At 39.0% G+C, this 24,957-nt stretch overlaps 1 long non-coding RNA gene across 1 annotated transcript; it reads right to left on the reverse strand.

Moving 5' to 3' along the window:
* Positions 1-18,304: 18,304 nt before the first annotated feature.
* Positions 18,305-24,315, reverse strand: LOC117284618. Its single transcript, XR_004515710.1, has 3 exons — positions 24,216-24,315; positions 22,205-22,258; positions 18,305-18,346 (listed from the first exon to the last, which is right to left on the reverse strand). It is a non-coding gene; the product is annotated as an uncharacterized LOC117284618 (long non-coding RNA).
* Between the last annotated feature and the right edge of the window lie 642 nt (positions 24,316-24,957).

A 24,957-nucleotide genomic window follows, 5' to 3' on the forward strand; every position in this document is an offset into this window, starting at 1 on the left:
GCTGGCAGGGATGTGAGAAAAAAGGAACCCTTCTCCATTGTTGGTGGGTGTGCAGACTGATGCAAGCACTGTGGAAAAGTGTGGTGATTCCTCAAAAAAGTAGGATTAGAGGTCTCATTTTACTCAGCCACTTCTCTTCTGGGTATCTATCCAAAAGAATTAAAAGCATTGTACCAAGGATCAAACTTGGGCCCTTGCATTTCTGAGGCAAGCGGTGGAACCACTGAGCCAAATCCCCAGCCCCATACCACAGTAATATATGCGCACTCATGTTTAGAGGAACACAGTTTGTAACAGCTAAAGCTTAGAAACAACCCAAGTACCCATTCACGAATGAATGGATAATGAAGATGTGGGGTTTTTTTTATACAATGGAGTACTGCTCAGCCATAAAGAAGGATAAACTCCAGACATTTATAGCTAAATAAATGCACCTTGAAGTTATACTCTTAAGTGAGATAAATTGGACTCATGTATAAATACTGCATTGTCTCTCTGGTGTAAGAAACTAAAAGTGTAAATAGGGACAAAAGTGTATAATAGACTAGATGAAATAAAATATCACTTACTAGGAAGAGAAATGAGAGGGGAAAGCAAGGAAGGAAAAAGAAAAAAATGAGAAAAGAAAAAATGCAAATGAGGCTTTTGTAAATAAGGAAGGGGAAGAGGGATTGAATGGAGGGGAGGGAAATGGGGAAAAAAGAAATCAAGATATACTATGCAAAGGTACAAATTCTCTATAATGAATGTGAGCATTATATAAATCTAAATTGTACCAATAAAATTAAAAATATAAAATACAAAATATAGCTGTTTAGTTAACTGAGTCAAACAGAAAGTTATTCACAGTAGAAAGGAGAATAAGTTGGAAAAAGTTTCCAGCTATATGGCACCTGACACATGTAGACCTACATACAAACAACTCTTAATAAAATAATCTCTGGGCCGGGGATTTAGCTCAGTGGCACCACATCTGCCTCACAAGGGCAGGGTCTTAAAATAAATAAATAAAATAATTTCTAATGTGTGTACTTCAGGAGAAGAAAATTCATCCAGAGGAAAAGATTTAAGTGCAAGGGGAATGATGAGCCAAGTAGTTGTTAAATATGTGCACTATGGTTTGAATACTTTTATCCTCTCCAAACTTCGTGCGATAACACAATCCCTAATGCAATAGCACTTCCAGGTGTTTAGATACTCTGCCCTATGAATGTAGTTTAATTCTGCATTAAGGAGGGAGCCTTAATTGCCTTTTTCATCACTGAGACACTATGCCCAATGCCCACAAATTAAAGAAAGAAAGGTTTATTTTGGCTCACAGTTTGTAGAAGTTTCGGTCCATAGTCTGGTGGCTCCAAGGCCGGACAACATCACAGAGGAGAATAACAGAGAAAGAGCTACTCGCATCGCAGCATCCAAGAGGCGGACATGGAGTCAAAGGAAGAGCGGGAGAGGGAGACAAACCCCTTCAGGCCATGCCCCCAGTGACCCGCCTCTTCCAGAGAGACCCAAGAGCCTAACCACAAGTCAGTTATAACCTCGGCAATCCAATCACCTCCCAAAAGCTCCCCCTATGATGCATGAGGCTTTAGGGCAGCACGTAGATATAAACCATACAGGGGGCTTGATGGGAGTGCATTGGCTCTTTTCTCTTCTGCCTGTCCTCTGGAGGGCACAGCATTCAAGGCACCATCTGGGCAACAAAGAGGTCAAGCCTGGAAGATGCCTTGATAATGAATGGACTCCCCAGCCTCCAGGCTGGAAGAAATAAATCTGTGTTCTTTATAAATCACCAAATCTCAAGAAAAAATGGAAACAAAGTATTTGTTAATAGGGAAGGGTGGAGGGGTGAAGGGAGAGCAGTGGTATAGGGGAAAAATGAGAACCAAGACCTGTCATGTAAAGGTACAAGAGCCCAATGATGAATGTAACTGTACTGTACACCTAAAAAGTACCAATAAATTCAATAAGATGTTTTAAAATTTTTAATTCTGTTACAGCAGCATAAAACAAATACAATATAACTGAATAAATATATCACTGAATAAATCTTTAAACTATCATGTCTGATTTAGAGGTAAAAGAGAGGATGAGCTGAAATTTGCCTTTTCCATCTCAACTAAGTACTCATCCTGCTTGCACTATGGCCATAATTTTTATAATTTCAGGTGCAGCAGCAAATTATCACACATTTTTTTTCTTCCTCATGATTTTTCAGATAGAAAATTCTTCTTTTGAGAGAGAGTTTCACTATGGAGCTCTTGATGTGTGGCCCAGGCTGGCCTTGAATGATCCTCCTACCTCAGCCTCCCAAATACTGGGATTACAGGTGTGTGTTACCATACCTGGCTGAAGATTCATTCTTAACGTAAAATTTAGCAAACTCAGCATACTTTTTTTTTTGTCTTTCCTTAATAAGTAAAAAACTCTCACTTTTTCATTTAAAGGAAGCACTTTATGGCTCCTTTTTGGCATATTCTAATTGTCAGGATTAGTCCTCTTGTACTCCAGGGCCATTATAAAGTAAAATAAGTGTTACTTGAATACAAGCTCTGTGATGTCATGACAGTCCATTCTAATACCTGGACAGCTACTTAGTGGCTAATGTGCAGGTAGCATATATAGTAGATACTGGTGAACAAAAAGATGATTCGTATGTTGAGCAGATTGGAACAGGATTTCATGAGATTTCATCATGCTACTCAGACTGGCATTCAATTTAAAATATGAATTATTTGCTTCTGGAATTTTAAATTTCATATTATTAGATCATAGTTGACTCAGGTAACTGAAGTTGTGAAAACTGAAAGCACAGATTATGGTGCGGGTTGGAGGTGGAACTACTGTAGCTGCAAAGCTGCCCATTAGGGACATCAAATGGTATTGCACATAAGTTTGTATCTCTGTTAGAGACAACAATGTGAAAGCAATAGAATGTATTACTCCAAGTTCAACAGATTCTGAGCTTTCTGTGGAGAATTATGTGGTCAGCTTTGTAAGGCTTCCATATCTCTTTTAGTGCCTTATTCAAATAAGTGCTCAATACAAGTTAAATTGAATATATTTCCATACATACTGATTTTTTTAAAGGTTATACACACTTTTAATTCTAGAATTTAGTATTTACTGAATACTATGGGAACTACAAGAAAAATTTTAGGTATGTTTCCTGTCTTTAGAAGTATTGTAACTCAGTTGAAAGATTTTTAAAAGTCCCAATAACTTGAAAAAGTAAAAGCTATGACCAGCTGATTTTTTGTTTTAGGTGAGGTGGGTACCAGGGATTGAACTCTGGACCTTGCGCTTGCCAGCCAGGTGACACCACTGAGCTAAATCCTCAGCCCCAGGTTGATTTTTTTTTTTTCCTAGGTGCTGGGGATTGAACTCAGGATGTTGTGCTTGCCAGACAGGCATGGCACCACTGAGCTACATCCCTGACTGGAAAAGTAAAAGGTAATAAATAATAACTTACCTATAAACATGTTTTGACTGTTACTTTGGGTGAAAACAGAAAGCCTTAGCAGAAATTTTAGTTATTGGAGAAGGCTGTAGATAGGTGGAATTTTAGTTGGTGCTTGAAAAATAGACATTATTGGTAGAAAAAAAAGAGAAAAGAGGGAATTCATCATATTTAGGAGAAACTGACATAAATAAAGGCTTAGAAGCAGGAATGAATGTTCTTATCTGTGTAACACTGATGAACCGATTTCACTGTAGTTTAAGTTATACTAGTTGGTGACAAGTAATCATGAGTTCTTCAGTTGGTATGACATAACTATTACAAAGTAGTTCCAAGAAGTGGTATGTGAAAGGCTTGAAAAAAGGAGAGGATAGAAGGCAAGATAACTTGTTAGAACGGCTTAAAAGTAATTAAATTATCAAAAAGATCCGAGATTAAGGCAAAACCAGAGAAATAGATAAAATAGGGCAAATCTGAAAGATATTTTAAAAAATAAATGAAAACTTTGCTGTTGGCTTGGGAGTAAGCACACTAGTAGAAATAAGTGAAGATAAACCTAGAATAAGAGTGATGTCCCAGACAAGTCTTAGGTGGGAGCACTCACACCCTTAATCCTAGTGCCCTGGAGCCTAGCATTGAATCAGTCACACACTCTAGATCCAGCCACCTCTAAAAATGACTGCATGAGGTTTGGGGGGGACATTTAGATATAAGCCATAATAAGGTCTTATCAAGAAGTCAATAATTCATAAATTCATAGAAATTTAGAAACAGCAAGAAGCTCAGAAATTATATCAATAGACTCCTCTTTTCAGAGGTGAGGGAATTAGCATACAGAGGGCTTAAGTAAAAGTTCATGGTATCTGGTGGCTGACTTCGATAAAACCAACTCCAGGAGGAGTTACCGTGTGAGCAGCTGGGATTGTACTGCTGCTGGAATATTAGTGTTGCATGGAGGGACCTACAAGTCATTATTAGCAAGGCAGTTGGAGAAACGAGAGTGGATGTTTGCACTACAGGAGACATTATACAGGGAAGAGAGAGGAGAAACAAAATAAAGTTACAGGAAATATCCAATGCAATTAGGGATAGATAACTGGAAGAGAGATGGTTCCCAAGGAATTCAGAAAAGGATAAATTAAACGTGAGGCATAGTCAGACACAGCCAGGGCCAGATCTTGGGGCATGGCCCCTTATGACAAGCTTTTGTTATTTATTTTGCCCAAACTGCAAATCCTACTATATTTTTATGTGAAACTCACCATATACTAATCTTTTTTTCTGCCAATACTTCAATGTTGATTTATTATGAATGTTTCATAATACAGTAAGCTAGCAAATATTTATCTGAAGCATTGACAATAATTACCGATGTATTATTCGTCTCTCTCTTTTCCCTGCCTCTCCACACTAAGGTGATCACTGTTCTGCATTTTTGTATACAGTTTCATCATTCTATGCCTATGAAATGAATTTTTAAGTTACTTTTTCACTTTCAAGGTGTATCCTAATTTGTATCGGGATGTCCCCCAGTGGCTCTTGTGCTCGTAGGTGGGGCTTTTGGGAGGTGATTGAATCATGGGTGTGTGAGACTTATCAATGGATTGGTCCACTGACAGGTTTATAGCTAAATGTGATGTTGGGAGGTGTAGCCTAGGGGAGGAGGTGGGTAACTGGGTACATGGCCTGAAAGGGTTTACCTCCTCCTTCTTCTCTTGATTGCTCTCTACTTCTTGCCTGCCCTGCCTTGGAGCCAGGCAACTACTGACTGAATTGTCTAAAAACTGAACTAAAATAAACCTCTTTTCTTTTAACTTGTTTGTGCTGGCTATTTTGTCCCAGCAATGAGAAAGTAACTAAGGCAAGGGGTTTTATGCTGTAAGTAATCTTTGGAACTTGCTTTTTCACACATATCCTGTTAAGATTCATTCATATTGTTGTATGTGGTTGCAGCACATTTTTAGTGCTTTCTGACATTCCGTAAGTGACAAGGCCATACTTTATTTTTCCTGCCCATGGTCACTTAGGCAATTTTCAAATAATCCTGGCTATTTTGAACAGTGCTCCTGTGAACATACTTACACATGCAAGCATTTTTATTTTGTATATATCTGCTTGCATAGATTTAAAACACTATCTGTGAGGCACAGCACATTAGAATTACACTAGGTAAATTTCTGATCGTGGAAAACTTAAGTCTAAAATAATCAACCACCCCGGAATCCTTGGAACCTCATGGAGTGTGTTCCCCAGACAAGGAATATTTACCAAATGTTTTCAGGAGTGGTTAAATTGCGAGCAATAGTTGGTAACGGAGTGTTTCTACTGACCCAGTTTCATGTCAGTATTATTTTCAAGATACAGAAGGAAAACAGAGGGCTAGAGGCAAGGAAGAGAGTTAACATGAACTGAAGCATTAGAATTGCTCAGTAGCGAGCCCAGAAAATTCCTCTTCATCTCCACGGAGGGTCCTCTTAACCTACCCAGTGGCCCTGCTTGCTGTGAGCCAGTGAACAATCTGAACAAAAAGAACCAAGGGTTCACTCAGAACCACTTGATAGTCTGCCAAGAAAAGTCTCTCTCGCTCGAGAAGTTCTGGGCTTGAAAGTGTCTTTGTGAACTCATAAGAAAAACTCCTTCCCTGCCTGGGAATCCTGCATGTGTGCGCGCGCTTGTGAACATGGGCACAAATGTCAGAGAAAAGTCCACGCTGGACCAGTATGGAAGCTACACTGCTTCTCTCTATCTTTCTTTTATCTTTTTGGAGTGCTGAAACATCTTTTCGCTTACATAAAAATTGTTACTCTACCTTGCTGCTGAAAATTCCCACTCATTTCTACTTGCAATAAACATACCCAGAAACTGCCAAAATATTAGCCAAACTACTTAATTTCCCGCTTTACCCAAAACATAGAGCCATGGCGCCCAACAACAAACCTATCCTTTTCACAAGGTGACATAATGAAGGAAAAAAGATATATCTTATTATTTATGGATCCTGAGTTAGGGGCCAGAGAAGGATCTGTACAACATGGACTCTGCTGTTTAGAGCACAGCTCTTCTCTCAAAGACCCCAGGATTGACTCCTGGGATCTCAAACTTCTAGTCATTTGCTGGACCTCTATTCATCTTTTTTTTTGGGGGGGGGAGAATAAGTGGTTTTAAAAGTTAATAGCATAAAAATACCATATATTTAGGTAGAATACAGTGCCAACACTTTACCAGTGATCTCAAGTACACACATGAAGCTACACACCTACAGATTATTCCTCAACTGCAATGTGGATTCTATAAGGAGATATTTAAATCAAGGTACAATAACAAGTTTGTCATCCTTGTTTGGGTATTACTTCAGGGTGTAGCAAAAAAACACCACTCTTTTTCCTCACTATATCAAATGAAGATGCATTTCCCAATTTCTTTATCCCAAAAGGTATTGGATTTAAGTTGTGTCCAATATAAGTCTGGGCTTATAAGTTGTGTCCAATATAACTACATTCCTGTAGAATCAGTGTTATTTGAAAATTCTTTATGTAACCACTATTCAGCATGGATCTAAGTGTACTATTAATATTTAAAGTTTTTAGATTCAGCCCTATAAAATAATGTTATCATTGCATGTTTACTGGTCTCTAGTCTCTAGAAACAAAATATTAAAATTTGACTGTAAATACTTAGAAGGAAGCAAATTCTTCTTGTAGGAAGACCATTAAATGAAGCATTCTGATTCTTGAGAATTAGTGCAGCATTTTTTCTGTAGATAAAAGAACCTCTTATCTTATGAAGAGCTGCATTAATTAAAGCTGAAATTCTCTTTCATGTGTCCTTTTTCAGAGCCAAGGAGAGAAAAATGTGTGCTGTTGGAATCTATACTCCCATTTTCTTTTTCTTCTTGGAAAATAGCTTTTCTGAAAGGTAAACAGTGCACAAATGCCATGAGTTTAGTTGGAACAGAGTACCAAAGCAAAATGAATTATTCCAACAATGGCAGTAGCTATAACTTTAAAAAGCAAAAAGACAATTCTAATGTTATAAGTAACTTTGCTGATATAATAGAAGAAGACAAAATTTAATGTCAATAGCAGTGTGAGTGTGGGAGGTAATTTTATTACTTTTTATTTTCAGACAAAACAGGAATGGAACATGGTGATACAAGCAAATGAAACGATCCAGGTAGTAAAGGCTATAGAGATTTCTTCAAGCTACACTGAGATGAAAAACTTTGGTTTTAGAGCTAGAAAAGGTAGTTTTCACTCTCTAGACTCTGTCTTAAGAGTTAAATAACAGTTATTATCTTTCCTAATATTTTTATTGGGTGATGGTTACCAGCAAGACAAACAGACATATAGGAGAAAAGTCAAAATGATCTTTTGACAGTATATTATATATATATATATATATATGTATATATGATCTATTGTCATTACCATGACAGTAATAATACTGTATATGTGAAATTACCAGTACTTCTTGTTTTCTTTGCATGTCTTCTTAAATTTTGCTCTTTTTCCTGTTAAGCGCCTACTCTTGCCTATCCACTAAAAGTCAAAATGATCTTTTGACAGTATATTATATATATATATATATATATATGTATATGATCTATTGTCATTACCATGACAGTAATAATACTGTATATGTGAAATTACCAGTACTTCTTGTTTTCTTTGCATGTCTTCTTAAATTTTGCTCTTTTTCCTGTTAAGCGCCTACTCTTGCCTATCCACTATCCAGTCATTGCTTTCAGTCAAAATTTGTACAGACATAAGCCTACCATATATTGGTGCAGCCAATAAGCTTAAAGTAGTGGAAAGATTCTTTCCTCATTTATTTGTGCACCTTTCAGGGAAGCCAATATACTGTATATAATACAAGAAAAGGCACTGTTTACTACTGACCACATTTTCTGTGTCACATCCAGAGAAAGATCAGGTCAAATGGAATACTGAGAGAGTTTAACAGAATAAAAAGTAGCAGCAGACAAGCCTAGTATTACTACAAAAATTCAAAATACAATGCTATTGCTATTTTTAAAATTAACAAATAAACATGTTGAGTCTGTTAAAATAACTGAAAGCAATAATTGCGCTTCATCAAAGTAAAACCAGTAGTCCTTTGATGGACAGAATGGGTGCATGTGGTATTGTCTGGGGTCACAAAAAGAGCCCAACAAACCTGGATTTGAATTTCAGATCTTCCACTGATTGCCGGTGTCCTCAGCCAAGTACCCCAGAACTTTTCCCGCAAATGAATCCTATCTTGCAAGACTATTGTAAGACTATAGCTACTATATAAAGTGTTTAAAACAGTGTCTGGCACACATGGACTTAAAGTTAGCTGCTTTTGTTGCTTTTATTATTAATCATCCTGGCAGACAACTTTTCCATCAAATAACTCTACCACGGTAACTACAAAAACCTTTTTGAACAAAAGATATTGAGTAAAATAATAAAATAGCTTAAATTCAGAGACTACTTTTGATCCAAAGTCAGGAAAGCCCTCTTCACTTTCTCTTTTAGTAAGTGCATTTAAAAGAAAGGACTGATACCATGGAGGACGTGGGGACAATAGAGGGCAGGCATGTGACAGGAAATCGTGTTCAGCATCAGTGTGGCTGCTTCTGGTTTACCACAGACACTCAGCTAAGTGCAGAACAGGTCTCTGAACAGAGACAAACTGAAGCAAAGCCTTCACATCTTAGGCCACCAGGGATGACTCAAGTGATCCTATGCATTATATCAAATGCGAATCAACTTACATCATCTGCAAGAATCAAAGAAGTTTGGAAATTGAGCAATTTACAAAGAAACAAAGAATTGAGGCACAGCTCTGGGTTCCTCTGACAAATTTTATTTAAAATTTTTTTTTTCCAGAATTAGCCCAATCATTGCTTCCATTCTCAGCTTTTCCTAAGCTGTGGAAACAGAGCCAAACTTAGTTCCTTCAGGTTTCTTGTTGGCTGAAAAATGATAGGAAGCCTTTTATGTCCTCCCTGGTGTTGCAATCCTTTCCCTGTGCTTGCCTCATCCACCACCCGCCTCATGCCAACAGTTTGCCTCCGATTTTCCTCTCCAGACCTCCCCATGTGGCCACTTGGCCCATGCACACGCACTTACAGGGTGGACCAGACCGGGCTGCAGGCGAGTGGTCACATGGCCAAGTCCCTAGGCACTGAGGCACCCACATCGAAGATTTCCATGACGCACCTGTTGCCGTCACATCGGCTCCCGTGTAAATACATGGTCAAATCTTTTCCAAAAGTCATTTTGACAAAGGACAACTTAAACGACCAATGATGTTGACAAATGGGGCGTTACCTAGGAGAATGAGTAAAGCAACCCATTTGAACGACAGGAACAGATAAGGCCCAGCTCTTTGTCTCCTGCCCTCTTTTACATTAATATTCTTGTGGAGACAAAAGGGAAGAAGAAAAAGGAAACAAAGGCAGATCTTTAGCACTGGCTGTCCCTGGGTTGATTAGGATGCTGATCTGTGTGGCAGGTTTCTAGTTCTCACCCAACTTCTTGGCTGCTATTCAAAGGATTTAACAGTGGTCTTTGTAAATAGTGGTGTACAAAGCCCATCTAAAAATAGTACATTTCCAGGGTCTGAATTGGCTAAGTGGAATGAGTGGCAATGGCTGTACTGCAAAAGATAGATTACAAGCAAGTTACTCGATGGTGTTTTATATGCAGGGTTATTCACATGCGTCATCTGGTTTGTTTAAATAATGCAAACACATTTACCAATGTACATGATTGTTTTGTTTATTTGTGCTCTGGAGAGCCTGGGTGTGTTTATGACAGACAAATGTACATGTTCTACTCTCTGACAATCAAACAAAGCTCTCCCCGATGAGGTAAATAGCTGAGTTAAACAGTGGAGCTGACACTCCTGAGAATCGCTGATGTGACACTATGGTGGTTGTTAATGACAGGTTTCCTTCTGCGCTTGCTGCCCTAAAGGTTTTTTGCTGAAGGTGGGAATCAACAAGAGGCTCTGACAACTGGTGGCACTGCTAGGTCTGGCTGAAATCTCTCTGTAAGCCATGTGTGTGAAAGGTTTTGCCTCACTAGGACTTTTTCACAGTGAGAGCAACTGTGTCTGCTCTTCCACGTCCTCATTCCTGAGGCTGGGCCGTGTGGCACAATGAAGGAGAGGCACTGTCCTTAGACTGGACAGACATTGTCCGTGCAGGCTGTGAAGCCGGGAGTCGCTGGCCTCTCAGAGTGGAGACTCCGTGAGGAGCCCACAAGAACTTGACATCACTACATTATTTTCTGAAACTAAGATGTGGGGAAAGTGCATTTCAGTCTTTTGGAAGCCAGCGCCTCCTCTCTTACTGTTTTCACTGAACCGTAGAGGTTGTTTCTACATATTTGGAGGATGGAGATTATTCTCATACTAAAACATAATATAATTATTTTCTACATAAATAATGACCTTTCTGGCAGTTTGGAGACTCTTCTTTCACCCTAAGTGGAAACCCTTGGGTGAAGCTCTCAGTCATTCTGGCAGGTGGATTTCCTCGTAGAAGATGGAAGCTGAGAACAGGGACAGCTCCTCAAGGAGTTGGGCCAGAAAATATGATAGGACTAAAAAAAAAAAAAAAAAAAAAAAAAAAAAAAAAAAAAAAAATCCAGCCTGTCATTTTGGCAAACATTTCTTACCCAGATTTTATGGCTTTAAATTGATACATGTTGGATGGATCTGACTACAGACTGTACATCTCTCTTCTTCTTATGCTGAGTTACTTTGGGGAAGTCATGGAGTCTTTGGCCCCACAGTGTCCTCATCTGTAAAACATGGAGAATAATACCTACCTGGCATGGTCTGTGTTTAGATGGCCCCCCAAAGCTTCATGTGGACAAGGTGGGGCTCTCTTTCTCAGAGGTAGTTGAATCTGGAATGTGTGACATAGGGAAAGGGCGTGTGATTACTAAAACCACCACATGTAAGCAATCAGTTTGGCGCCACCCTAATTCTGGTAATTTGAAGAAGATAAAAGGGGCACAAAGATCCTGTTAAACTCTCTTATTACCTTTGCTGCCTTGCGTGCGCCATGCTGTTTCTCCTCTGCAATGTCTGTTTACCATCCCTGTCTTGGAACCAGCTGACTATGGACTGAAACCTCTACGATCCGTAAGCAAAACAAATTAATTCCCCATTTAACTTTTGGTGCTGGGTATCTTATCTCAGCAATGAGAGAAAAGTAACAAATGCACTACCTCACTTAGCACGTTGTTGTGAGGATTCAAGTAGGTAAGGTAAGTAAGGTCCTCCTCCGTGATAATAAATGGTGCTGTCATAATTACAAGGGGAGACTCTTTGACAGCATTCCTGGGCACAGCATCTCTCATCTGCTTAATGACATCCTGGTCGCTCTTAAAAATAGGTATCGTCTCACAGGTTGAACACTAGCAAATGTCTAATTTAAGAATCATTACTATCACCATTATTGTTATCCCGGCTGTTGAAGAATGAACACTCCAGAAGGCATCAGATCAGGATTTCCATTACTTGTATTTTCCTTCTTTATTACTAACTGTGTCAGAATGGGGGCTAATTTCCCTTTGGAGCTGACTTGAAAGATAGCATAAAACATTATTTTGGTCATTTTGGATTTTCCTCAATCTGGCTTTTATTTCATATGCTAAAGGAATTATGATTTTTCTTCAATAAAGCAGATTTTTTGCTTATATACCTAAAGAGCTAGGAGAACAACGTACATTTCATCTCCTGTTTGAGAATAGATTTTTCAAATGAATGAGAAAATAAAGCTTAATTGGACACGAGTAAAGCAAGTTGTGAGTGAGCTTCACACAGTTATGGGTATGTGAATAACCAAATGGTTTCCTGAAGGTCATGGTCACAGCACAAAAAAAATATCTACCGTGATTTTTATTTGTATTTTTGTGGCACTAAGGATTGAACACAGAAATCTGGAGCCTCAAGGAGTGCTGAATATACATCCCAACTGTCTTTCTTTTCCTTTCTTTTCTTTTCTTTTCTTTTCTTTTCTTTTCTTTTCTTTTCTTTTCTTCCTTCCTTCCTTCCTTCCTTCCTTCCTTCCTTCCTTCCTTCCTTCCTTCCTTCCTTCCTTTCTTTCTTTCTTTCTTTCTTTCTTTCTTTCTTATCACCTAAGTTGCCCAGGCTGCTCTTGAACTTGTGATCCTCCTGGCTCAGCCTTTTAAGTATCTGGGATTACATACCAGAGTTTCTGGGATCCACATGCTCTGTCTTCCCAGCTTCCACCATTCACCACCATACTCAGCTTCCACCATGTTTACAAAGTTTAGGAAAGCATAAGAAGTAGCTCTATAAATGGAAAAACCAAACACACAAAAGAAAATGTAGGTGGCAAGTTCTGCTAGCAACTATTTTCAAGATTCTGTTTTAGTACATGTGCTATGGTATTCTAAATTTACTCTGCAAAGAAGAATCACTGTTACTACTACTATTTAGAGTGCATTTCACCCAGGGTTAACTACATTTCAATGAACAAAATCTGTTAAGCCAAATATATGAATATTTGGAATTGCCCTATTTACACAATTTTCACATCACTCTACTTAAAATTCATATGGAAAAGGCAAAGAATTTTGAAAATTGAACAAGTTTCATTTTCACTGGCCAAACTGAATGAATTCCTTTTGTTTCTCTTTAGAAGGGCACATCTTGCCTCTAAGGAACTTCTAAAAACCAACAACTAAAAGAATATGTCCTCTTCCAGTTCATTTGAGATTTGTTTGATTTGCTTTTTTGTTTTATTGTAAGTCTATCTACTAATACACCAATGATCTAGGCATCAAGAACGATTAAACACTTTCCCTGTTCCGGATCTTATAGGGGAAGAAATTACTTTCATCCAAAACCACTCAAGACAATACCATAAGTGCCCAGTGAAATGCTTTCAGTCACTAAGACAATGGCAAAGATCACCAAGGCTGTTGAAAATCCACATCAGAATGGGATGAAGGCTTCACAGAAAAATGTTTTTTGTTAACTGTAGATGAAGGCAGTGTTATGGGTTGTATTGTTTCTCCCCAAAATTCACATGTTGAATCATAACCTCAGAATGTGACAATGTTTGCAAATAGTCTTCAAATGAGAGAGGAGACCACCTCTCCATATAGAATTGGGCAACTACAAGTTAACTGTATTATTAGGCAGCTATGGACTAACTAGGTAACTATGCTCTTTGTAGAATGTACCTGAGTAGCCATGACATCTTCTGCAATTTGTCATCAAAGGAGCGTAAGGGGCTCAGAAAATCTCGCCAGAACTCTGCTCTCCCCTTCTGCACTGCTTTGCTTTTTGTAAACTCTGCTTGCTATATTCCCAGGGAAACTCCAGTGGAATTGAGCTTCTTAGATGTAAAAGAAGTGCACAAGGAAGCGTAAACTTCTATTTGGGGTACTCAAGACTGACAGGAGTAATTCGCTGAGCCACCAGCATTATTGAAAGCTGCTTTTTGCTTCTATTTTGGTGTTAAAAATTGTCTGTTCGGGGTCCTTGCTGTTTTTATACTTCAGAAAGTGGTAACTACATTAAAATGAGGTTGTTAGAAGAAATCCTAATATCCAACATAACTAATCCTTGTAAGAGCAGGGATTTGAACACATCTGCACACAGAGAGATTGAGGACAGAGGTAGAAGACAGTCATACACAAGCCAACGTAACAGACCTGAAGAAACTGCCCCTGCCTTGACTTCTAACTCCTGGCCTCCAAACTGTGAGAAAATGAATTTATGTTGCTGAAACCACACAGCCTGTGACACTTTGTTATGGCACTCTTTGAGAGCTAATATGGCAGCAGAGGAGTGAGACTTATGTAGGTAGAGAAAAAAGTATAGAGTGCCCACACTTCTCTCTCTCCTGTTATTAAATACATAATTCTTATTTGCTTTTTGTTTATGTCTGTGGTTCTACCATTAGATGTAGAGGATTGAGAGGTGGTAGGGAAAATGGAAGTGAGAGGGCAATTCAGAAAGGAAGAAATAAAACCAGAGAAAAGAGATTATTTGATAGCATACCAATGTTTTACTATGAATCATCAGGTATAGAAAAAGCATCAGAAAGTAGTAACTACAAAAGCAGCGAGCATTTTAAAAGGGATGGCATTAAGAATAAGGAACAATAGAATATTTATATTATTGAAAATCTCAAATTTATCTGTTCTCAACAAAGAGGGCTTTATTGCTTATTTGTGGCCTCTCGATAAGTTCAGCTTTTATCTCCTGGAGATAAATTTGAATATTATCAATAGAGTTATTTCTTATTGGATATTTATAACACCCCAGGGTTGCTTTCCTGCCACATTATTTTTTTACTGTTGAAATACTATTTTTTCCATAGTGGATATAAGTGTATAAATGTAATATGAAAGCATTTATATCCATAGTAAAGACATGGCTGAGCTATTTAGTCAAATAGGACTGTCACTCAAGCGAGTCTTGTTGTCCTCTAAATATTTCCACTGATTCAGTGGTTGTCAATGGGTTGCAAGACATAATAGGGGCAAACACCAATATATGAAATATATGCCTTAAATGTGAGCTTCTAAACTAAGAAAACCCTGAAACTAGCATAATATATTTTACCACCCAGACATAATTTGTTTTTAATGGTGATGTAAAGTGATGTAATCTGATTAAGTGACTGCATTAACATGATTGCTTTTGAGAAAAAAAAAAACATGTTTGATCTACCTCTCCCCCCACCAACACTTTTAAGTCTCGATGGTGAATTTAGAGAGGTATGGTTTGTTCATTACAATTTTGCAAGTTGTGTTGAGAGATTGAATAGGAAGTGAAATTACTAAGGAAGATTTTTATATTCTTATCTTCACTATTAGAAAAGTATTAAAGATAGTTGCTTTAATAAATGGTGTTAAAAAACTAGATTTCAACTTGCCAAAGATTAAAACTAGACCTGTATCTTTCACCATACACTAAACTAAAATCCACATGAATTAAAGATCTAAATATTAAAACAGACACACTAAACTTGCTGGAAGATAAGTTAGGTAGAACTCTTGAAGATATCAGCATAGGAAAAGACTTTATGAACAAATCATCAGTAGCACAGGAACTCAGTAGCATGGGAACCTCAGTTTTATGAACAAATCCTTGGTAGCACAAAGAATCAACAATTGGGATCTCATCTTCTTAAAAAGCTTTTGCACTGCCAGAGAAATCACAGGCAGAGCTAAGAGGCAGCCTACAATGTGGGAAAAAACTTTTGCCAGCTGTTCCTCAGACAAAGGTCTATGATCTAGAATATATAAAGAACTCAAAAAAAATCAGACCTCCCAAATATAAAGACCAGATTAAAAATGGGCATCTGAAATGAACAGACACTTCTCAGACAAAGAAGTAAAAGCAGCAAATATTCATGTGAAAAAAAATGTTCAACATCACCAGTCATTTTAGTGATGCAGATGAAAACAACACTGAGATTCTACCTCACCCCAGAAAGAATGGCTGCTATCAAGAAATCAACAAATAACAAATGCTGGCAGGTTTGCCAAGAGAGAGGAGCCCTTCTTCAATGTTGGTGGGAGTGCAGATTGGTGCAAGCACTATGGAAATCAATATGGAGATACCTCAAAGAACTAAGATTAGAGGTTCCATTTGACCCAGCTATTCCTCTGCTTGGTATCTTCCCAAAAGAATTAAAAGAATCATTCCACAGTGATATATGCTCACCCATGTTTATAGCAGCACAGTTTGTAATAGCTAAAGCCGGAAATAGCCCAATTCCCCATCAACTGGAGACTAGATAAAGAATATGTGGTTTTTTTTTTAATAAAATAGAATACTACTCAGCCATAAAGAACAAGAAACCAGACACATTTACAGCTAAGTGGTTGCACATTGAGGCTATACTCTTAAGTGAATTAGTGTCACTCGTCTAAATATTGAATAGTTTCTCTGATGTGAAAAAGTAAAAGTGTAAATAAGGATCAATATGTATAATTGATATTGTGTAATCAAAAGAAAAGCATAAAACAGTAGAAGAAGTGGGAGGGGTAGAGCAAAGGTAAAAAGGTAGAACCAAAAATATGTGAAAAGAAAAAAGATGGAAACCATGTCTTTGTAAACAGGGAAGGGTGGAGGGGCTTAAGGAAGGGCTGGGGAATGGGGAAAAAATAAGAACCAAGATAAGTCATGTACAAGATCCCAATGATGAATGTAGCTGTATTGTATACCTAAATGTACCAATAAATTTAATAAAGATAAAAAAGAAAAGTATTTGATGTGGCAGACATTTCTTCCTTCAGAATTCTGCATTTTGTTCTCCCAGCTCTGAAGGGTCTGGTACCCTCCAGGATCACTATTACGGTTTTATATCAAGAATGATCCCCACACACAAAATTCTCATGCACTCAGGTGGGGCTTTTGCCAAGTGACTGGATCTTGCACGTGCTAAAGTTGACTTCCTACTGGGAGGTAGGGTTGAGTTAGAAGTGGTCACTAGGAGTGTGGTCTGGAAGGGTCTACCTCCCTGCCCAGCTCCTCCTTATTTCCTGTCCACAGTGATGTGAGCGGTTTTCATGGTGGCCAGATCCTGCCCCCATGCTGTTTCTATATTTGAGCTGGTGAACCATGAACTGGAACTTCTGAAACTGTGAGCCAAAATATATCTCACCTCCTTTAAGTGGTGGGTATCAAGTACTGTGTCTCAGCTATAGGAAAGTGACCAAGTGACTCTGTGTGGCAGGGGCCTGACTCGGCTGCTCACAGTCTTTGGGGAGCTTGCCAGGCCCTCATCAAACCACACCCTGAGCCTGGCAGGGCTGTTGGGTAACCCATTGGTTCAGACTCATCCTTTTCACTCAGCACCTTAACCAAATACTTTCACCTTCTTCAATTCCTGGTCTGCTCTCACTTGGTACCCTTTTGACCGGCTTCCTAAAATAAGTGGATGGTTTTCTCTGCTCTAGGTACAGATTCTGAATCCCAGCCTGGGTGTTCTGCTTTCCAAGGAAAATAAATTTGACACGTAAAACATCTTGGCTATGTCTGTCTGTACCTCTGTCAACAGCACAGTTTTTGCCTAAGCAAACACTTATTGCATGACAAAGAAAGAGGAAAGAAGAAAGGCAGGGAGAAAATAAGGAAGGGGTAGAAGGAGGGAGAGATGAATAACTGGCTTTGTGCAATTGGCTTTATGATCTATGAGCAAGGATAAAAAATCAGCGAAGGTCTGTAGCAGTTCTGTCCCTCCAATTCCTAAGTATTCTCATTAACTATTACCTGCTGTCTCAACCCTCTTCTGTAGGAGCAATTTTCTCCATAGAAGGATTATTCCTAATATTTTATATCACCATGACTGGGAATTTTCCAAGGACGGGCATGCACATTTCAGAAGACACAGCGAAAAGACAAATTTAGGAAGGATTAAAAAAGGTCTAAAGGTACACAACCCACCTTATTTATGCTAGCGTGGTATTACGGTCAGATACTACATTGATCTGAGTGATTGCCTCTTCGTGCTCATTTAGTCCTACATGCTTCAGAATAACATGGGTATTTATCTCCAACTCTGCTCTTCCATTCATCATAGCTGGTCTGAGGGGAGCAAAAACGATAAATAACCTACTAAGACCCCATTAGGCAACACACTGGCCTAGGGATTGTGTGTAGAAAACACATTTTGGAATGTCTGTCCAGCCCACAGCAATCCCATAGTTCTACTGCTCACCTGAAGGGAGAGCCCTGCAGGTGGCATGTGCTGTCTAGGCCTTTGAGCTCCTTCCACTGCTGCCTCCCCATCTGCTCGATGCCACGGTAAACCTTCGTCATAGGATAAAGGATCACACTCTGTTGTGAGACTTTGGAATCGGGGTTATGAGATTCTGGCTTTTTCTAAACCAGTGCCTTGAAAAGAGAAGATGTAGATTAAAGAACTTTGGGCAGTCATTTGTTGCCAGTGTGGTGGGATTGGAGAAGAGAAACCCAGTCCTTGCAAAAGGACAGCAAAACAAAACAAAACAAAACAAAACCTCAGGTCAACAAGAAAAAGCAACAACATCTCCTAATGAAGACAGCAAAACAAAACAAAACAAAACAAAACAAAACCTCAGGTCAACAAGAAAAAGCAACAACATCTCCTAATGACCTTTTATTTTTTGGTTCCAGCCTCATTACAAGGTTTAGCAGAATTCCTGAAGTTAAAACTGAGAGGAGGAGGGCTGGGGGTTTAGCACAGTGTTGCTGCCGCCTGCCTCCCAAGTGAAAGGACCCAGTACCAAATAACAACAACAAAATTCACCGGCGGAGAGGGGAAGGAGGGAGAGGAAAAACTGATCAGCGAGTACTAAGTTACAGTTAGGAGCACAGCAGGCTGACTGTGGGGAACAATAATGTGCTGTACATTTCAGAAAGGATTTCAAGAGTTTGTATTGCAAGAAATGATAAAATTGTGAGGAAATATATACGGTTAGCCTGATTTAAACATTACACAACGTATACATGTACAAAAACATCACATTGTCCTATTAATATGTATAATCTTTGGTTTTATGGCACAGTTGAACTTTTTAATTTAAAAAATGGTGGGACATCACTGTGACCTTATAATTAATCCCCTCCCCATCTCCTTGAGCTCAGGTTGGTTTCTGTTGCCAGGAATGAAAGGAATTCCAACTAACACAGCCATACACAAGCTTTACTCTAACATGATTTTCACAACGTATCTGTGAGATGCTTTTTATCTCTGTTTTACAGATGAGAGAACTGGCATTAATTTGCCAGGGCCGTGTGCCTCATAAATTTCAGGGAACAGTGTTTGAATCTGGGTGTTTTGGTCTGAAACCCTGGACTTTTGCCTTTGAACCCTTATCTCTTGGGAGGTACTGTGACAGCTGGGTGATCTCCTCATTGGCCTCACAGAAACACAAGGTTATGTGAACCTGCAGGTGACAAAAGATTTGGTGCAAAAACTTCCCTTGGCTGCTGATTCCCTTCCCAGCAGGATGCCAGTTCTTGATATGCCTGTTCCTTCTCTTTGAGAACACAGGCTGTACCTTCTTCCTGTGGCTGGAAGACTTCCTAAAAGGAACAAAAGCTTGTACATCCTTTGAATATATTTTCTGACCTCTGTGAGACAGTAGGGTCCCACAGCACCCAGGCTTGTCGCACCGCACGATGTCCCCTCTTGCATAACCCTCAGAACATGACTTCCACTGGAGAATTTGACCAAGGTGGGTCAGTCTATTCTCTCCCAGGGTAGATAAAACTACATCCTTTATCCTTCCCCTGAGAGTAGCCATCCAGCTCTGTTCTCTGTCTCACTTAGTGATCACTTGAAATCTGTCCTTCAAATCCTGTGCAGAGGTGAGGATCCTGCTTCTGTGTCTTATGCCTGACCAGGAAGTGCTTTCCAACTCCTTTTCTAGCCCAAGAACTTCAATCCCTCTATAACCACTGAAGGCCTTACCATATATTAACAATCTGAGAATATATCGCAGGCCTTTCGAATGACATTAGTGACCATGAGAAGGCTCATTTTGTGCTCAGTGTGAAAGCAAGAGTTCTGCTTTTTTCCTCACCAATCCTGAGCCCAAGTGTCAGGGACTGAGTTCTTTGTGTTGGAATTCTTGCCCTCTTGAGTCAGAGTAGCATAGCTCCACGAAGGTGGCAGTTGATTGAATTGTTTTCTTTCCTGTGTGATGATTTAGATGAGCATTTGATGATGGTTGGAACCACTGTAGCCTAACCAAGGGTCAGAAGGGGAATAATAATTCTTCCTCCAATCCTGTCTCCATCTTCAGTTCCCTCTCCCATTTGACGAGGCTTGGAGGCAAAGCGGTGGCCAGTTCAAGGGTCCAGATTACCGGCCTGGGCCTGTGTTATATCGATGAATGTCTCTAAGCATTTGCAAGGAAAGGTTCAGGAAACTAAGCTTTACAGTAGGTTAATCTCAGGCCCAAAGTGGCTTCTGAATAAATGTTTTAAAAGGAGAATTACAAGAATAGATTATATGCTCTTAGAATAAAAAAGAACCTATAGTACATGATTCCTAAGGGGAGGGAAGAAAAGGGAAAGCTCTTCTTTACAGAGGAAAAACAGCTAATAAATTAATGGCTTAAAATCATACCATTTCTGCACTACTATTTTGCAATACCCCACATCACTTTTGGTTCAGGCAAAGATCATCAGTAAACATCAAAGCCACTGGGTAAGATTTGAGGGTGTAGCTCAGTACTAGAGAACTTACCTAGCATGTGTAAAGCCTCGGGTTCAGTCACAACACTCAAAAAAAGTTTCAAGTCACCGAGTGTGATTATTGGAAATAAATCATTCATGAGTCTCAAAATTTCAGCTGTCAACAAGTACAGTGGCACGCAACTATAATCCAACAGTCAGGAGGCTGAGGCAGGAATATCATGAGTTCAAGAGCAAGCTGGGCTACATAGTGAATCGAAGGCCAATCTGGGCTCAAAAGTAAGACCTTGTCTCAAACCAAACAAACAAAAGAACTATAAAGTGAGCCTGGGGATAGCTCAGGGGTAGAGTGCCTACCTAGTTTACATGAGGCCCTAGGTTCAATCTCCAGCACTACACCTCAGAAAGACTCTCAGATGACTTGTTATCAAAAAAATAGCTTTGAGCTGGGTATGCTGGTGCATGACTGTAATCCCAGCACTTGGGAGGCTGAGGCAAGAGGATCACTGTGAGTTCAAGACCAGCTTGGGCTGCATAGTGAATTCCAGGTCAGTCTCAACTACATAGTGAGACCCTGTCTCAAAAAAAAAGATAGTTTTGTAATAGAGAATATAATGAACAATATCTTAATCTGCCAATTACTAAAAATATCACCAGTAAGGAGACAAACTGACATTATATGCCTCCTGATACAGTGCAAAGTGAAGTAACATCACCTATTAATATCTTTCTAACAGTAATTCAGGCTGGGGGATTTATCTGTGGTTCTGCTGCCTGCCTTGCAAGCACAAGGACCCGAGTTTGATCTCTAGTACCCAAAAAAAAAAAAAAAAAAAAAAAAACCAATTACAACAGAATATGATTATGAGGAAATAATCATGAAAATTAAAAATTTCAGACATTTTGCAAAAAAATATCATCTGGACTTTTCAAAAGAAATAAATATCATGAAAATCAAGTGTTTTTGTAAAATGAAAAGATATAACTAAATCTAATATGTAAATCTTAAACAGATCTTAGATTTTTCAATAAAAATTCATTGAGAGATGATAGATATGTTAATCTGCTTCATTATGGTAACTATTTTACTATATGTGTCTTACAACATCATGTTGTAGATCTCATACACAAGCAAATTTATTTTTAAAAAACTAGAATTTTTAAATGATTACATGTTGCAGAAATAGTACTTTGACTATATTAGGCTAAATAAACTATTTAAAAATTTTTTTAAATGCGTAAAGGACATTTTTAGATCAGTTAGGGAAAATTAAACGTAGAATATACATCAGATACTATTAATCAATGTTAAATTTCACAGATTTAGTAGTTATTCTTTGGTTATATAAGAAAATGTCCTGTTTTTAAGAGATACACCTTGAAGTATTTAATGACAAGAATCATGATGTCTACGATTTATTTTGAAATGGTTGAGCCATAAAATTATGCATATGGTATATAATATGTCTGAGTACATGCACAGAAAAGAAAAAAGAGGGAGAGATAGAAAGTAACTGGAGGGAAATGTTAGCAGTGGTTGAATTTAAGTGATTTTAAATACATACTTACTGTATTATTTTTCCAACTTTCCTGAGGGTTTGAAACTTTTCAACATTTCAAAATCTTAAGACAAAAAAAGAACAGGAAGAAAGGAGTGATGAACAAACTGAATTTCACCTTCTTAATGAATTCAAAAGCTGGGAGGACAAGGGTATGGTGAAAAAATAAGAACTGAGATCTCTCATGTAAAGGATACAAGATCCCAATGATGACTGTAACTGTATTGTTTGCTTTAAATGTACCAATAAACTTAATGAAGGGAAAAAAAGCCAAAAAAAGACTTTCCCAGAAATAGTTGAAAGATGTTGGAAATACAGGCACAATAAACAGACAATAAAATTGTGTCATAAGGCCAGCATATTTACATTCTAATGTTTAGGGTGCTTCTGAGAAATATTCCACAGGAAAAAAGTTTTGAAGGAAAATAAATTGGAGACCCAGCACATACTCTGTCTCCCTCTTGGAGAATCACAATGAATATTTTTAGCACACTAAATTTCTCAGAAAATAAATGCGTTTAACTTTGTTTAATGTCACAATTCCAAAACTTGCTTGACTGAGACCCCCTTTTTTTAAAAAGAAAACAGATTACTCTCATTCATTTCCACAAAAATAATGTCCCCCCAAATAGAGCTATAGAAACTTGGATCCAGCCCAGCACCTTTATTTTACTGGTGAGGAAACAGAAGCTCTGACTTGTTGGTTTTTCCAAGGTCACAGAGGCACCGAGCCAGGAGCTCAGTTTGGAGAAAGATGACGTAAATACAGTTCCGACTGAGTCCACAGAGGAGAAAATGTTTCGCATAAAGATCATGCGGCTGCAAATATTTCACATCATTTCAACCAACACAAAACCCATATTTCATCCCATTTATAGATGTTCTACATATAGGACCTGTTTTGCAAACACGACACCTTTGTTTATAACCATGGAGACATATGTTGTTTGCTCCTAATATTGTACTGTATGTGAGAAAATGAGATGCCTTCTATATGTGCTGCTAATTTAAGTTTCATCTTGTTACATGGACAAAATGCTACACGGAATTGTGATAGAAGCTCTCAGCCTTGAGTTCCACTATTTACTGTAACGGTTGTGATAGGCTAAGGGGGAAACCCCCACATTTTATTGCTTTACAAGCCAACCACATTAAGAACATACATCTGCTTTAAAACCACACAATTTCTTTTCTAGTGCCCAAGTAGATTTGCTCTGGGCTCAAGCAGTTATTAAACCCAGCTCCGACTCTGATAGCTGCAGTTTGCATTCTGGGCATGAGCACAGCACTGTGTGGGACAGGCTGGGCTCAGTCAACAGATGTCAACTCCCCTTGTAGAGGTGGCTGCTCAGTCTCACAACTGGCAGAGAGAACTGAAGGAGTTCCCTTCCCTTTACAGCTTTTATCTCTGGTTAATAGAGGAGGATGCCAAAAGGAGGAGACTCTTGAACAATAAATTGAGACTGCAAATAAAACACAGGGAGAGGGAGGAAAATTACAAAGTACGGACTTTCCTTTGTTTACTGTGTTTAATTGGGATTCCGCAGATGAATGAAGGAGAGAAGTTCTCTTTAGGGTGACTGGGGATTGGAAAAAATGGTGGGTTTCCTTAGCCTGTGTGTTTTTTAATGTGAAGATCACTCAGAGCCTTTCCCAGTCCAGGAAAGTTTGTAGTTCCCAGTCCTGGTCAGTGTCTCAGGGTTTGCTCAGTAAATGTTAATTGAGGAGGACAATGGCCTTGAGGGCTTAATCACACTGTTCCGAGCACAGTCCTCCAGTCTTCACCTAGGGTTCACTCTGTCTCTTGCCTCACACATTACTCCCAAAGCCCCTCCTTCTTTTCTCTCTCTCTCTCTCTCTCTCTCTCTCTCTCTCTCTCTCTTTTTCTTTCTTTCATACCAAGGAACAAACACTCAGGACCTTGTGCTTGCAAGGCAGGCAGCAGCACCACTGAACTAAGTCCTGGCCCCCAAGATCCTTTCTTAGTTACAAAGCTCCCGGTTCTCTCACTTGTCTCCCACCTTGTCTTTAGTTCTTCCTCCATAGAAGTCTCCTTTGCGCTTGGGTGGAAAGGCAGGGATTGAAGAAGCAAGCAGGAGATTTGGGTGGAGCTGTAGCAAGGAACATGGTGAGACAGACTGTGTCTTCCTTCCCAACCGTCACTCCTCCTTCTGGGAAAGGATTGCACAACCTGAGGGACGTACAGTTTTTACACTTTTGACATCAGGCTTCGCCACGGAGTACTCAGCCCAGTGGCACGTGGGTGACCTTCATTGTGCCTCCTCTGAGCCCCAGCTGTGAGAGCAATTGCATTCCACCAACTCTCTTGCTGTTTTCTCTTTTCCATGCTAATGGCATATCCAAAAACCAAGCTATTCCTTCAACCTGAATCTGGGATGACAGAGACTTCAGGCAAGTTTTAAGCCACGTATCTTCTTTATTTCAGATCCACAAGTCCCATATACTGAGACTTTGGGGGTCCCTTGATAAAGGAGCAGAGCTGACTAATTCATGCTGTGTGAGTAGAATAGGAAAATGAAGCTTGTGAATCGAGTATCCCACCAGAACTGCTTTTACACCACAAACTTGTCAAACTGTAATCCATGACAGGAGCTCCAGAAGTTCTTGTCCCTGCTGTTTTGACACTAACCCTAACAATCTCTTTTAACTAAATAAATCGGTCTGGTGCTTGTGTGACATTCCAACTGCCAACGGAGCGAGCAATGATCTTTGATATAAGGGTGTCTTTGTCAGTCATTCTTT

The sequence above is a fragment of the Fukomys damarensis genome, unplaced genomic scaffold (assembly GCF_012274545.1).
Source record: "Fukomys damarensis isolate Sample0158 unplaced genomic scaffold, DMR_v1.0_HiC HiC_scaffold_38, whole genome shotgun sequence".
NCBI classification, from domain to species: domain Eukaryota; kingdom Metazoa; phylum Chordata; class Mammalia; order Rodentia; family Bathyergidae; genus Fukomys; species Fukomys damarensis.